The following is a 14,640-nucleotide window of genomic DNA, read 5'->3' as shown; positions in this document are numbered from 1 at the left end:
CCCGATGGCTATTTTTTTTTTAAATGTTACTAATCAAAATTTTCATTTTGTCTGATGCCGGATAAATACATGATATTTGTAATGTGCGTACTACCATTCATCTTCTATGAACTCAAAAAAAATTATCTACCGACTCGAAAGTTGCAATGTGTGGGTCTTTAATAGTTAACTGACAGAATCATGACATTATGAATGGAAGTTTAGTTCACTTAACTAGTACACGTAGTATGACATAGTTCTATTTTTGAAAATATATCAGAATTACTTAATTCACAAAACAAACACAATAAATAAATCTATACTAAAGCTCCTTATCAGAAGCATTCACAAAAACAATCTTAAACCACACTTAAGTATAACAGAAACCTCATTTTTAATTCCAAGTTGAAAATTAAAATTTTAAATTTTCCGCCACCGCATTATTCGCGAAGAAAAAACTCAGTATATTCAGTGCTAGAATAAAAATGTCTTTCAAAACGCTTGGTTCAAAGTAAATGCTTTTCTAGGCCGTAACATAGCACTTGAATGCATATAGCGTGGGTATTTCTTGCTGAAAGAAATATGGGCTCTTGTCCCCGTTTTAGCAAAGAGTAGCAATTCTAGCATGGAGGTTTTATTAAAATTATTGGTACCTATTTTTTTTCAGTGCGTACTTTTCTAGAGTTTCGAAATGAGGTGCGTATTTCTAAGGATGGTTCAGAATGGAATTTGTATCGATTTAAAATGAGCATAGTGTTTTTTTTTTATAAAAAATGTATACACTGTTTATTTTGAATAAGAATTATCTTTTCTTGTTTCAGATTCTATGAACTACTCTTGGTAAGTAAAACATTGTGAAAACCTTTCAGCAAATTAAAAAGTACGTTTAATAACTTCGTAATGTGTTATTAAACAAGACTGCGGGGTGAAGAGTAAATATGAAACAACAGGAAAATTTTCATCAGATTTTCCTACTGTGTAACGAAGTGTGAAGAAATTCATTTCATTAAAAAAACAATCATAATCTTTGTAACTGGTTTACTTAAAAACAAAAAACTTAATATTTTTTCCTAAAAATCATGGTTCCTTGTCGCTTTTAATGACTTTATTTAATCCTTCAAAAAGCGAATTGAGATAAATAGGGCCATAATTATAACCACAAGTTAATGTGAATTTAACAAATAACTCACCTAGACAAAATATCACGAAAACTACCGTAGAAGTAAACGACAGATAAAATTGTCTAAAGAGAACACAATGCTTTGTCTAAAATAAAATAGAAATAACAATTTTGAACCCTCTAACTATCAGAAATAAGGTTCCATTTAGAGTACCTCAACTAACTTCAGTCTTCTTTGCTATTCAGCGAAACCAAAGCAGTGACAAGGACAAATGTATTCTCAAAGGATCTTATTACACTTGACCCGGACATAGAAACATTATATCAGTACTATATAAAGTTACTTTGTGTTATATATATCTTCAAATAAACCACGTTGGATCTCTAAAAGCATTACTGTTCTCTTAGTCACAATATATGACATTCAAGTCCTCAGATCATTGAACAAAGGGATGTGATATACAGAGAATATCGTCAAAGTAATGTAATATCACTGTTTTTTTATTTTTATGCCGAGTGTTTTATTAAGCACACCAAGTCATAGTGCCTTGTAAGCAGGTCAGACTGACAAAGAAGGAACACATTCTTTATTCCTAATTTAAAGTGGTGATCAAGGCTCGTACCTTCTCCGTGTTCAGCAAAGAGGTCTGTGCCACTGTAGTACAGTCAACTTCAGGTCAGTGGTAACAGTTTTATAGGAAAAGCGTACTTATTAGTATTGAGTTAACGTACAACAAAACTAAAAAGCAACGCGGATTACAGAAAAGCTGGTAAAAATATTTTATGTTCCCATAAAAAAAAGGAAATTTAAAACTAATAAATCGTGGGTTATTTGATATTTGATCATTCAACATAAAACAGCAAAATGGTGGTTTTCGTTGTTGATACACTGCTTAGAACATTCCTCGTTCCCTCCCATTTCATTATTCAATTTGCCAAAGAGGTCGGAAAAAGACATAAAGAACAAAAGTAAATAAATCAAGCAACATTACTAAAAGTACATCAGAGCCACCTGATCCAAAGAGAACAAAATAGTTCTATAACAAAACAGAGACAAACTAAGTAATTGAGTAAAACTTCTTTCCGTCCCTGTCTTTTGTTTGTCGTTCGATGAGTAAACTAATAAACTGAGTGTGTTGGGTAACTGAGAGTGATAAATAATACGCGAGGTGTTCGAAATTTGCGGGGTTCGAATTTTGAAAAAAAAAAAATGGTTTTGATGTAGTGTGGATTTCACTTTATCTTTTGTTTTTAAAATAATTTTTCACGTATAAAGTGCTAACATTTATTTTTTATTTAAAAACAGTATTTAATTCAAGCATAATATTACGATAATTATGGTAACATTTCATTAATTCGCACACAATTTATTTAATCCCTGCAAACCAATTAAAACCCACAAAATATTAAATAACGGTAAAACAGGTTTAAATATAGAACTGAAACTACCCCCATTGAATCTCAAGCACTCTCATTGTCTATTGAAGCTTTAAATCAAAACCTACGTTGAAAATTAAAGTGGGCCTTTATTAACCCTTCATTATGCTTCGTCCAGAAAGGTTTTCAATAGAAATCAATATTTTAAAAGGCTATTTAAGTAAACCTTTTGAATTCAGTGGCTAATATTAGACCTTTAATAATGTATGAAGTCTCGTGGTTGTTACTGATTTTAGGAATATTGTGTTTGGTAAATAAATTATTTAGACTGTGAAAATGGCTATGAAAATTGATCATTGACTGATCTGTGTTATGCAATTATGCTATTTATTCTTTTATTTCAGCTTAAATAAGTTTATGTCATTATACAGCAAAATTCACTATTATCATTAAAATAAAAACTTAAAACACGTATATTAATCAAAGCTTCAATAAATCAATATAAATTGGCATGACACAGTGCGACAGGTTTTCATCTATAAGCGCCACCCAATTTCCCGCCATTTATAACAAAATGGCCGCCGTGACAGCCACTTGAAACATATTGCAGCTGTTTTCGTTACATTTTAATCGTATATTTGAAATAGAGTGTTTGGATTAATCAGCAGTTTTCAGTTTCGATCGATAGTTATTTGGTAATACTACTTATTATTGTTTGCATGCCATTTTCTCGTGATTTTACACGGTTTTTGACTGATAACTACTATTCAAACGTGACTTAAAAACATTATGGTCATAATTTTGTGCAGGATAGAAAAAGCTTTGATAGATAATGTCAATTTAATATTATAAAATCAAACTGCGCCTAATGGGTAGATAATAAGATAACTCATGTTGTTAATTTCACAGTATCTACGGATAGCTTAATATTAATTTGACTTGATAACAAAAGAAATACCTATTATTATTCAAAATTATGCAAGTAAGCAAGAGCAATCGGTATCTGCAGCAGAACTGGTTATGGCAGAATTCAATTTCCCGTTTGGAAACCGAATTTCGTGTTTGCCGTTATTGATTAATTGGTATTATAATAATACTTTTCGCACATCTTATGTGCTTTAAATAAATTATTAGATGGCACCTGGTAAACATAGAACACAATAAGATAGAAATGTGGGGTTTTATGTTTTAAAAACTGGAAATAACGCCAAATAAATGATTTATTTTATAGTGCCTGTTATTATTGTTTTGGAATTTAACTTATTCAAAAGACAAGGGGAAAAAGAGAAACAGTTATAATGCATTTTGCTAATAGAAATTATTGTAATTAATGTATCATCTAGTGTCTGTTTGACTCAGATTCAGACTTTCAGACTTGCTCAAATAAAAAATCTTCTGAGTAACAACCAATATTCGTATGACGCGATCTGATATTCATATGACGGGCATTTTCTATGACATCGACATTGTCGTCATTTGACATCTCACTTTGAATGTACATGAGTTGATACACAATATTTATTACAAGTATTATGTGGGTGGAAATGTACTTAATATAGACCGTTAGTCTTTTATTAATAGGTGTTGATACACAATATTTATTGTGGGTGTCAGTTATCGGCTCAATGATCTTATTTATGGGGAATATTTTAAATGCCTACGTTGTATATGTATTGTTAAAGATATAATTAGATACAGAATGTAATGTATATTTATAGGCGGACAGGGGTTGTCATTTATCGGTTCAATGCTCGTGCCGCTAAGCTTTTAATAGGTTTACAAATAAATGAAGGCATAATACATGTAACAACAGCTACACTCACTTTTTCGTATATTTTGTTTTATGACTAATGCATAAAAACTTTATTAATGATTACTTTTAAATTTAAATAGTATTGTAGTTTCTTGTTTAGCGACAGAATTATTTTGCTTTACCCATGTCATTCTTTAAACAGCAACACAAGCACAGCTGTTGGTTGATGCCTACAACTTCATGAAAAATATAGCATTACCTGTAACATGTTTATGGTCGTGTGCAACTGAACAATCCTTTTAACTACTATGTTGTGACAATGTACGATTAAAGTACGCAATTGCGCGAACGTTGACAGTAACACTCGTCGCCGCCCACTTACCGGCCAATTTACTAGAATCGAGGAAACATACGGTCCATACCATTGAGAACAAAACTAGCGGAGATACCATAACGCGCAAAACTCCTAAGAAAGTAGCTCGCCAAAATGCTGGTGTTCGATTGACGAGGAACGTTACCTTCGCCCTCATATGCTTTCTTTAGAACCTGTCCATTTTTTAAGACAATATCACCAACCAATCAAGACCACTCTTTGATAGATTCGTCTTAATTTGACAAGAAACCCGTAGCTGTTGGTTGTAGCAACTGATTACGCCTACCGAATGTAACTTGACCTACAAGAAGGCTCCTGACCTACCTGCCTTATGGCATCTTCGCTATCGTTCCCTCCTCCGTGGTGCGTACTAATTAATTAGTGTTCACGCTTTGGATGTGCAAGTCAATGCCAAGGGGCTTGGCACCGTTTGAGGACGATTTGTAGGAAGAAAACGTTGACATGTATTTACAGAATGTTGCTTTTAGGGTAAATGTGTGTGCATTTTTGGGTATTAAACTGACTTGAAAGTAGAATAGAACTGACCAACTATTTGATAGGTAATTTTTCGTAGTGCTGGTACCTAGTCGTCATGTATGAGTGGATCATCATATTTGACAGTCCCGATGTTATCTTACTGAATCTTTCAACTGATCATTGTTGATTGTTAAAATTTAACTCTCAAAACATTATAGCTATCCAAATTGGAAGATCTCCTACCGTTCCATTTAGTGCTAGTAATATTGTCTTAGTTGTTTGTTAGGTACCTAATCATATAGGCACTGAGGCAAAACTGTTTAAAATATGACTTCACGATAGGTCAACTTAAGTCCAGTAATTATTAAAACACGCGACATTCCTACAAGTTGAAGCTAATAAATTATCGCAACGATTAAAATCGGATGCTCCTAATTAAATTTCAACAGCTACACAGTTTTCATAGCACTGTGGGTAGATAATTAAGCGTTCTGGCTTGGCACTCGGCGCTTCCACGTGTGTAGTGACCGAGAGGCCATTATCAAGGTACTTGCATATGAATCAGTAACCTTCTCGTTATATCGTCATCCGCCTATGTGTTCCCTATTATTTTGGTGTTGAAAATCTCCCAAAATCATCGGAATAAGTATCTATTTTTTGACTGGTTTCTCATTTTCGTGGACATAAAACTATCTTTAGTAATTAGAAGCATGGATCACATTGGTCAAATTATTGCCGAAAACTATGATGACTATCAACGAGGTACATTATATATTTTGAATAGAACTTGGTAATCTTTTTTCCATGCAATTCTTGCATAACCATTATTAAAATACTGTCAATATTTTTTCCGTATTTGAAATCACTTTTATTGAAATTCTCTGCACGGATAATGACGTGGCAACATAATAATCTAGACTATTATTCAGCCACGACTATGAAGAAGATCAGACATCAGCGCAGATACAGGTGCACTCTCTAAGTATTCCCTCAGCCGCAAAGTACGATAGGACGGCAATCCGACACGACCAGAGAGCGATCAGGCGCAGGACCGTCCTTAACATTCTCGATAACAATGTAAATAGGGGTGAATATACTCAAAAAGATGCTGATACATTCACATTGGATTCAAGATCAACAGAACATACAAAACAAGCTTACTACAACTGTCATGTCTTATATTTTGTCGCACGCTTGGCAGACTCCCAAATTGTAATATAACAGTTCCGTATGTACCAGTGTCATTGCTAAAGTGTACGAACGTTTATGCGTTCCAATTAAAATTTTACTATCGTTACCAACGTTTGAACTTGGATTTTTATATCATAAAAATATTACGTAAGAGTTTACTCGGTGTCATTAAAATGCAGAATATGAGTGAGGTACTTATATCTCTCCATCTGTCTAGACTTTTCCCAAATTAGGTTGGGGTCGGCATCCAGTCTTAACCACATGCAGCTTAGTACCAGTGTTTTACAGCAACTATCTATCTGACCTCAACCCCAATACCTCATTATGAATAGTATTTCCTTACTTTTCACATGTTTTTTTGTTAATTCTGTAGTATATCATCGATATCTAGATATTTGAAATATCGTCAAAACTTCCTACAAATAACCTTTAATTCAAAGGCATGACCACAAAACGTAAATATTTGTGGCGTTTCCAATAAAGTTAGTAACAATATTATCTTTGTGGCGACCATGGTCGCAAATGACAAAATATCGTAAATACTTGCGTGGATATTCTAAAAGCGTATTATGTTATATTTTATTAACTGTGAATTAAGGTTATACAAATAAAGAACTTCCAGTTCATAATTCAACAGTAAAGAGTATAGGTTTACTCTTCAGATATATCATCATTATCTGATGCTGGTGAAAGATATTTCGTTTTTTTTAAGTTTTCAAATACCTAACCTATTCAAATTGTATTAAGAGACAGGTCGTCTTAATCCAGTATAACCTCGGTCTGAGTAATATTTATTTTTAGTGAGAAAAAATGCGTCCGCTAAACTATCCCAAAGAATTTAATAACGTCATACAACACATTTTTAAATGAAAAATGTTAGAAGTTTTAATAAATTAGACAAATCTACTCTGGTAATGACGGATATGAGATAAAAGTATTACAATTTACCGTTTACATCACTTTTCAAGTACGCTGTAGATATTTCAATCTAAAATTGCATAAGATGTTTTTGTAAAGAAAGATGAGAAAATATTGTAAAAACAACAACAAAGAAAAAGTTAAGTATTAGATGTGATTTTTAAAAGAATAAGTAGCTTATCATTAGATTCGACGAGATTATCGCTTTTATCCTCTCATTATATCGTGATTGCAGTCTTGAATCAATTTCTAAGGTAAACTTTTGCACTTTGGTGACACATTAAAATGTGCATACTCATTAATTTTCACGTTATTAATAATTTTGAAATATGCGGTTTCAATGAGTACACAGTACAATATTATTTTAACAATCAAATACCCAAAACATTTGTCACCAACAGAAACAGGTGTTGTCCTATATTTTCAACCAATTCTACATGTTTCGTCATCATTGTAACTAACGGCAATATCTACGAATAATATTTTCAAAGCCATTGACACTGTTGACTTGGCAATCTATATCTATACTTATAGAGATATAAGTAATAAAGAGATAACAATTTTTGTTGCTCCGAAACTACTGAACATATTTCAATAAATTATTAATTGTCTAACAGTGAAATAATAAAAGCAACATAGGCTAATTATTCCGGTTACGCGAAAGTTCTTTCAGAGTGCTGATTCCAAGTTTTGTAAGTTAACTTTCAAAAACAGTAAGTGTAAAATAAATGTATGGCTTTACAATTATTTTCAGCAACTAAACGCCCTGTCCATTATTTATAAATTAAGGGTTTAAGCTCCAAGTAGGTTACACACGTAATTATTTTTGTTTGTGATAATGAGAACAGTGTCGTCACGTGAATAAATATAATCCGTAATTAGTCAGTTGTCACATTTAATCTTGGCAATACTTTTAAAAGTGTTTTAAAATATCCTAAATTGTACTTAACAGACAAATTGAAGATTTTTGTGTTGGAATTCTGGCACGGCTCTTTATTTATTAAATTAAAAATTGCCGTAAGTGCTCAAGTACTTGCAAACTACTTACGTTTTTTCTTAAATAAAAAAAAACGAGTTTTCGTATTTTAACCTAATTTTCATTCAGCACAAAGTTTAAGCAAAAATCTGGTCGCCATCAAAAAAATAAACAAAATATTTATTTTTCCGGCGACCATCCGCGTTTGCATCGAACTGATAATACTACATTGGCATGTAGCCATCTTCACTCATTACTAGTGGGGACAAAACTATTTCTGGCTCATTTCAGTACACTTCGAGTTCAGACGACCAAGGTCACCTTCGAGGTCACCGATTACCGTCCTATCAGTATATGGTAATTGTTGGGTGTTCCGTGGTACTGATTTAAAAGATTATGGTCGTTGTTAGCGAATTAAAGATGGATTAGTGGCGTTGTTTAGTCGTTCTGTGGGCGGTGATGGGGTTGTGAGAATAGCAAAGTAGAATACTTTAGGGCATACGTTGTACTTTTTATGTTATTTATTTAAATCCGGTATAAAGAATAAACTACCTATAACAATATAAATGATATTGTAGTTAAAAAAAGGCTCGAAGATATGTAAAGATGCACACTTGTGCCATTATGGGCGTTCCTACAAACAGGATTGAAGCAATAAATAATTATTAATAGGTATCATTAACATTATACTAACATTCCAATATTGTGATGCACATACTATGTTCGTTGTTTTGTTTATTAGATAACTGTTGCCAAGGAGAAAAATATTATATTAAGAGAAGCCGCTCGGACAATGTTTTTTAACATAATGGAAAACATACACCTGAGCTTAAAATTCAGACGTGCAATAATTATATGTATTGTATATTGTAGTTTATAAGTATTTTTATGTGCCTACCGGCCCCTACTTGCTTATAATAAACATATAAATAAATATTTTAAATGTTATCGTTAGTGCAATAAATGAATCAATTAATTTTGGCTCAATTAGTTTCGTAAATTTTACCTTTCACTTTATTTATAGCCTTCAGGAACCGTTAAAGTCTCAAGTTTCAGAATACGTACTTACAAGTATATCTATTGAAGCAAATCCATTAAGCCGTGAAAACTTTACTCAAACTTCACCGTATCTACGCCAACTCGGAGGTAAGTTATATTTGACGTACTCAACGAGTTTCCAATTAATAGCGTTAATTAATAATTTTACCTACAGGTGATTACGTTGGATTTACAGTATCTTTTCTTAAAATAAATTTTTATTTTAAGAAGATTTTTTCTCATATATATTTTCAAAAAACTCCCATCTCAAAATAACCAAAAATACATAAACTACACGACTGTATGTGTATACAAAAAATATACACAGAATCAATTTTTTTGCGTCTATTTCGCACATCACTATGTCACATCCGAATAAAAACAGTAACATCGATATATTACCTAATTTGTGCTATAAAACACGATATATTTAAAGAAACACACTTTTCCGACATCAGCACAGCGTTTTAATAAATTTTATCGACTTTAGCGGATCTCACACTACCAAGTGTTAGGAAACGGAGGGACGGTTAAAGCGTTAACATGTCAGAGTGTTGTACTGCGTATGTTTTGTTTACTAACTAAAGCTATCTTCCTCGGTCTGTGTTTTATCCTACTGTTAGGAAAAGACCTCGTCTACAACAGTAAAGTCCCAAGTGTTGAGCAACACCCTCTGGATGGTTGTTGGCGATTTGGAAAGTCGAATTCAAAAGTTATTCTAAAATGTTTTGCTCATTATAAGTGACTCAGTTAAAAATAACGTTCGTTTAAGCCATTTTGAAACAGACAAATTCACCTGAGTTAGCATTTTAAGCGCTGAACTATCGAATAGATGTATCTACTAGCGATCATTGACATAAGCGTGTGTGAAAATATAGCGCAAGGCAGTGTGAGATGCCTTCGTACATACCCTTTATTTCAATGTTGGACAACCCACAGACTATTCATAGCCATTCATAACTCAAAGAGCAGTTTGTTCAAAGATAAAATGAAACTAAAGACTGATTGTCACGAGTGGGTTCTAAGAGAAAATTCTAGAATAAATACGACTGTTTTTCTTCTTAACGGCTTTTGTGTAGTAATGGTAAAAATTGCTTAAAGCTGGTTAATTATAACTGAGTTTGTGTATGCGCTCAGTGTTGGACAGGGTTACCGAGGCTCTGGTAAACTGTGGCCATCTGATGATTTCCCATTGCCTATCCTATAAAACATACCTACTTAATCTTTTTGAAGATTAATTTTAGATGACTACAAATTACTCTTTACGCGAAAACCTTAAACCATATTATTAAAAAAAAAAAATTCACTAAACGTTTACAATTTCCTATTTTTTTTGAATTCTCTCTCGCCTTCTAATGGCGAATTTCCGGTGACGTTTCCTGGTTTGTGTGAGAAAACTGTTCAAGAAATATTCAATGTCGTAGACGAAAAATATACTCATTTATAAGCCCATTTTACTAGTTTCCTGTTTCATCCATGGCATGTGGGAACAACTACGCGCACTCTGTTAAGAGGCGACCCCAAACTGTTGGAGTCGCCTTGGCTATGCAGTTGATAAAAGTGTCATCAAAATGAATTCCGTAGTTTTTATAACAAATATCCAAAGAAAACTTTGGTGAAAACGAAATTCGTATTAAGTGTTCCGTAAATGCTCTTCCCTAAATTTAGGTGTTTGTTGGTGAAAATGGGCATTAGTGTTCTTTCCTTCCCGTATACATGTATCAAAAATATAATGCCTGTGTTTTCCTATTTCAAACTAAAAGTGTAAGATTGTCTCGCCATGCAATTCTTCGGTTAGTTGGCTTCTTTTCATTTTATGTTCATTTTAATTCAACGCTTGGCTTCTTTCATTGAATGCGTGTTGAAATAAAAGTAGCTACTTATATGGCCTACATATTCTTCAAGGTTACATGCAAGCAAACACTTCCGTTTTTTCTATAAAATAAATATCAGGCAAAAATTAAGTACACAATACTTAATGATTTATCGTGGTAAAATAGTTAACGATCCAACTCAACCCCTGCTGCCAATTCTATTGGCAATTCTTGTGTATTATTTAACACAAAATTTCTCGTCAACTATCCTATATTTCATTTTTCATAACTTTTCAAAACTTTCACAATTAAGGCAAATCTACCTTTATCAATCAAGTTAAAATGGAACAAGACGTTCAAGCTCCAGAACGTACCAAAAAACATACATACATATATATTGTATACTCGAAAAATATGAACCGTCTTCCGGCATAGTTGAGTAAACCATCAGTATCTCATTAGCATCATTAATTCCTTCATTCATTTTTACCAGGCAAACAAAGAATGAAGATGGTTAAAACAACATTTTTCACACATTTTTCAATACCTAACGTTCTTGTTGACATTTCTGACGCAAACATTCATATATGACATCTGACATCTATTGTAGTAATTTGAAACGTGAAATACGAAATATATCATACATTTTTGTCAGTCTGTGTGGTTATTTTCTGTCAACCTTTTTTTTTGGGCATGAAAAATGGTTTGCCTTCGCAAAAATAAATAATTAGTGTGTTTAAAAATTACTGTTGCTAGTGGTAATTGTAAATGCTTTGTTTTGTTTATTTACAGGTTCATGAAAACTAAAATAAATATAATTTTAATTGTTTAACATGTTTAAAGTTAAGGCTGTTTATCATTAGACAGGTACCATAATTAATCTTGTATTAATCACAAACACGTTATTTTATTTTTAGCTCACTTCTACGGACTTCTAATTTGTTTCTTTAAAATCTATGCAATATCAATTCTATTTTAGATTCGTATTTGGATAGTTTCCAGGAAATTACTACAGTCCTATGTCGTATGTCATGTCGGTATTATAAATACAGTAAATTGTTGGATACTGTTAACGTTGGTGTCCACTGAGGTGTAACATATATATTTCTTTGATATTGAACGAATCATTTATCAATGTGAATGGGGACACAGGAAATGGTAATGAGTATTGGTGTATTTTGTAATAGGCTTTTTATGTACCTACATCATCGCTTTATTTAACTGATATATTTGTATCAATGGTGAATGTAGGATTATAAAAACATTTCAGTTTTGAGTGTTTACATCTGTTTTAGCATGTCAACACAATATTCTAAGTTGGTATTTAAGTCAAAATGTTTTTGTTACTACCCTAAAACATCTAAAACCAACTCAATCAAAACCTTTGCCAAATCTCACAAACTCAATATTAGTACACAACAAACACATGACATCGAAATAATGCTCAAAAGAAAGTAAACTCGTACCTCGCGATGCGTAGCAAAGTGTGAAAACGCGTTTGCATCATTTTACGGTTCAGAGCACTATTTCTAAAGCGCCATTGATCCCAATATCCGTAAATAAAACCCGTCCCGGAATATTTAAAATGGACGAAACTGAGTATTCATGTAAGGTTCGCACGAAGCTCACGCGTCTGCCCTTTCACGGTCGTTTTTTATCTATTAAAAGATGGGCGGATGGAGTGTGGATACAAAAATGAGGCACCCATTTTGTATTTTCACCTTTTTGTGAAGGTGTTGAGTATAGGGAACATAATGGGCTTGGCAACTGATAACAATAACATAACACAACATTGTCTGTTTTTCGTGAAAATATTTCTTGGCAAAAGGTATATAATAACACATGTACCCTATATTTTGTCAAGTCTCATGGAATGAAAGGGCACCCCTTTCATTTTTGTATTTTACTCGAAGGAAAATTTTACCAACACTACATTGTCCGATTCGAAAAACATGGACGCAAGTAAGTACCTTGCAAAAGCCATTTCGACGACTTTCAGAAAAAAATGCTTTAAGTGCCATTTACCATAATGATTACTAGTTAAAAAAGATTGCATTCTTTTAGGTACGTCATCGTTACAGTTAATTTGGAATTATTTTTTTGTTATGAAAATACGTGCTGATGGATGACTACCCTAATATTTTTGTCACAGTAGTGTGTAGATTATGTTTTAGCTTACATAGTGTAAACACGGTTTTTCCTAATAATGTATTAAATTGTAGAATGTTCTCTATGTTTTGCAAATATTCAGATGCGTCAATAACTAAACTATGTTTAAGATTTCACTGAAAGTTTCCCCGATAGTATGAAGTTTAACATATTCCGAACTTCTAGTTTAAATTATGTATTCAGAAAGTCTTAGAGTTTTGGTTTAATGTGAATAAAATATACACCACATGATGTTATATGTTACAGTATGCAGGAACTCTCATTTTTTCCTAGATTTTTCTCCGCATAGGTACATAGTTTGTTTAATTGTTGTTTCTAGACTAGATACTGTTTCCTTACTTTCCAATAAATGGCTGAAGTTATTTCTATTTCACTTAAATAGAATATACTAGAGACCAACCTTTTGCACTGTATATTATAGGTACCTAAACTTTCTGGTTGATGGATGGATAGACATTAATGATGTCTTCAAAATGTACTAATAATTAGCAGCAATGTCTAAAATCAGTATATTTGTCCGTACACCATTTTTATCCATTCAACAATGGCCATCTTATAACGTCTGTCAGTCACCAATTGCGTCAGAATGGCAGTCAGTTCAATCAATCACTGACAGTCTTTCCTTGAACCTTCTGTAAAATAGAGTGGTAACTGAGTTAAAATTAGACCACTTAGATTAAAGGTTTTTAAACTTTCGTGATTTGGACACATAAATAAGTCATCATCATCATCATCATATCCCAATATTTGCATGATACTATCTGCCGTCATCTCACAAGTAACATTCTTTCTTACCATATCTATTTTCATACAATCCATCCATCATCCAAATAAGTCCCGATTATTTATTAACACTCACAAAAACAAAGCTGGTATTTATCATGGATGAAGATAAATCCCGGTTTTTACACAAAGCAACTGCCTACCTGATCTCCTTAACTCAGTTACCTGGGCAACCCGATACCCCTGAATAAGAAAAGTTATCGTCAAACTTTCTGGCTTCTGACCACTCGTAAAGACTGTTACGGTCTTAGACTATGTTAGATTGTAGGTATTTAGATAAAAGTGTCGAAATAAAACACATATTTTAAGCAATCTATAGTAGAAAGAACTATGAAATTATACATTTTTATTCAATTTAGCAACGTAAACATATTATGTAGGCAGTATACATAGTCAAGTATATTTTTAGTATATCCCCTTCTGTCATAATAGTGGATACCAGTAAAAGAGCTGACATAAAATAGACCATTAACACAACAGCAGCTTTTGTCCTTTAAACGAGCAAAAACTTGCAAACAAACATAATGAATGACTTATGAAAACACACACAGCTGTCTTCTACTAAATTATGTAGATGAGTGCGTGTGGCGCCAAACACCCACAGATTGAAAGAACGAAAGGAATTTTTTGCCTTTTTTTTCTTGTTCGCCATTAGATCACTTTTCATAGCTT

The 14,640-nt window shown here is 32.7% G+C and overlaps 1 protein-coding gene across 2 annotated transcripts in view; it reads left to right on the top strand.

The window, feature by feature from the left end:
• Nucleotides 1-14,640, top strand: part of LOC110374293 (octopamine receptor beta-2R) — a 151,935-nt gene that overhangs the window by 72,320 nt on the left and 64,975 nt on the right. The window contains exon 3 of one of the 2 annotated variants that reach the window (XM_064040163.1): nt 801-819. The exons of the other annotated variant lie outside the window; for it this stretch is intronic. The gene's annotated coding sequence lies outside the window, so the exon portion shown is untranslated. The remainder of the gene's footprint in view (nt 1-800; nt 820-14,640) is intronic. 2 annotated transcript variants of the gene reach the window in all.

Source organism: Helicoverpa armigera, chromosome 21, assembly GCF_030705265.1.
Source record: "Helicoverpa armigera isolate CAAS_96S chromosome 21, ASM3070526v1, whole genome shotgun sequence".
Classification (NCBI taxonomy): domain Eukaryota; kingdom Metazoa; phylum Arthropoda; class Insecta; order Lepidoptera; family Noctuidae; genus Helicoverpa; species Helicoverpa armigera.
The sequence above is the reverse complement of the archived record's forward strand: the minus strand, read 5'-3'. Positions and strand labels throughout refer to the sequence as shown.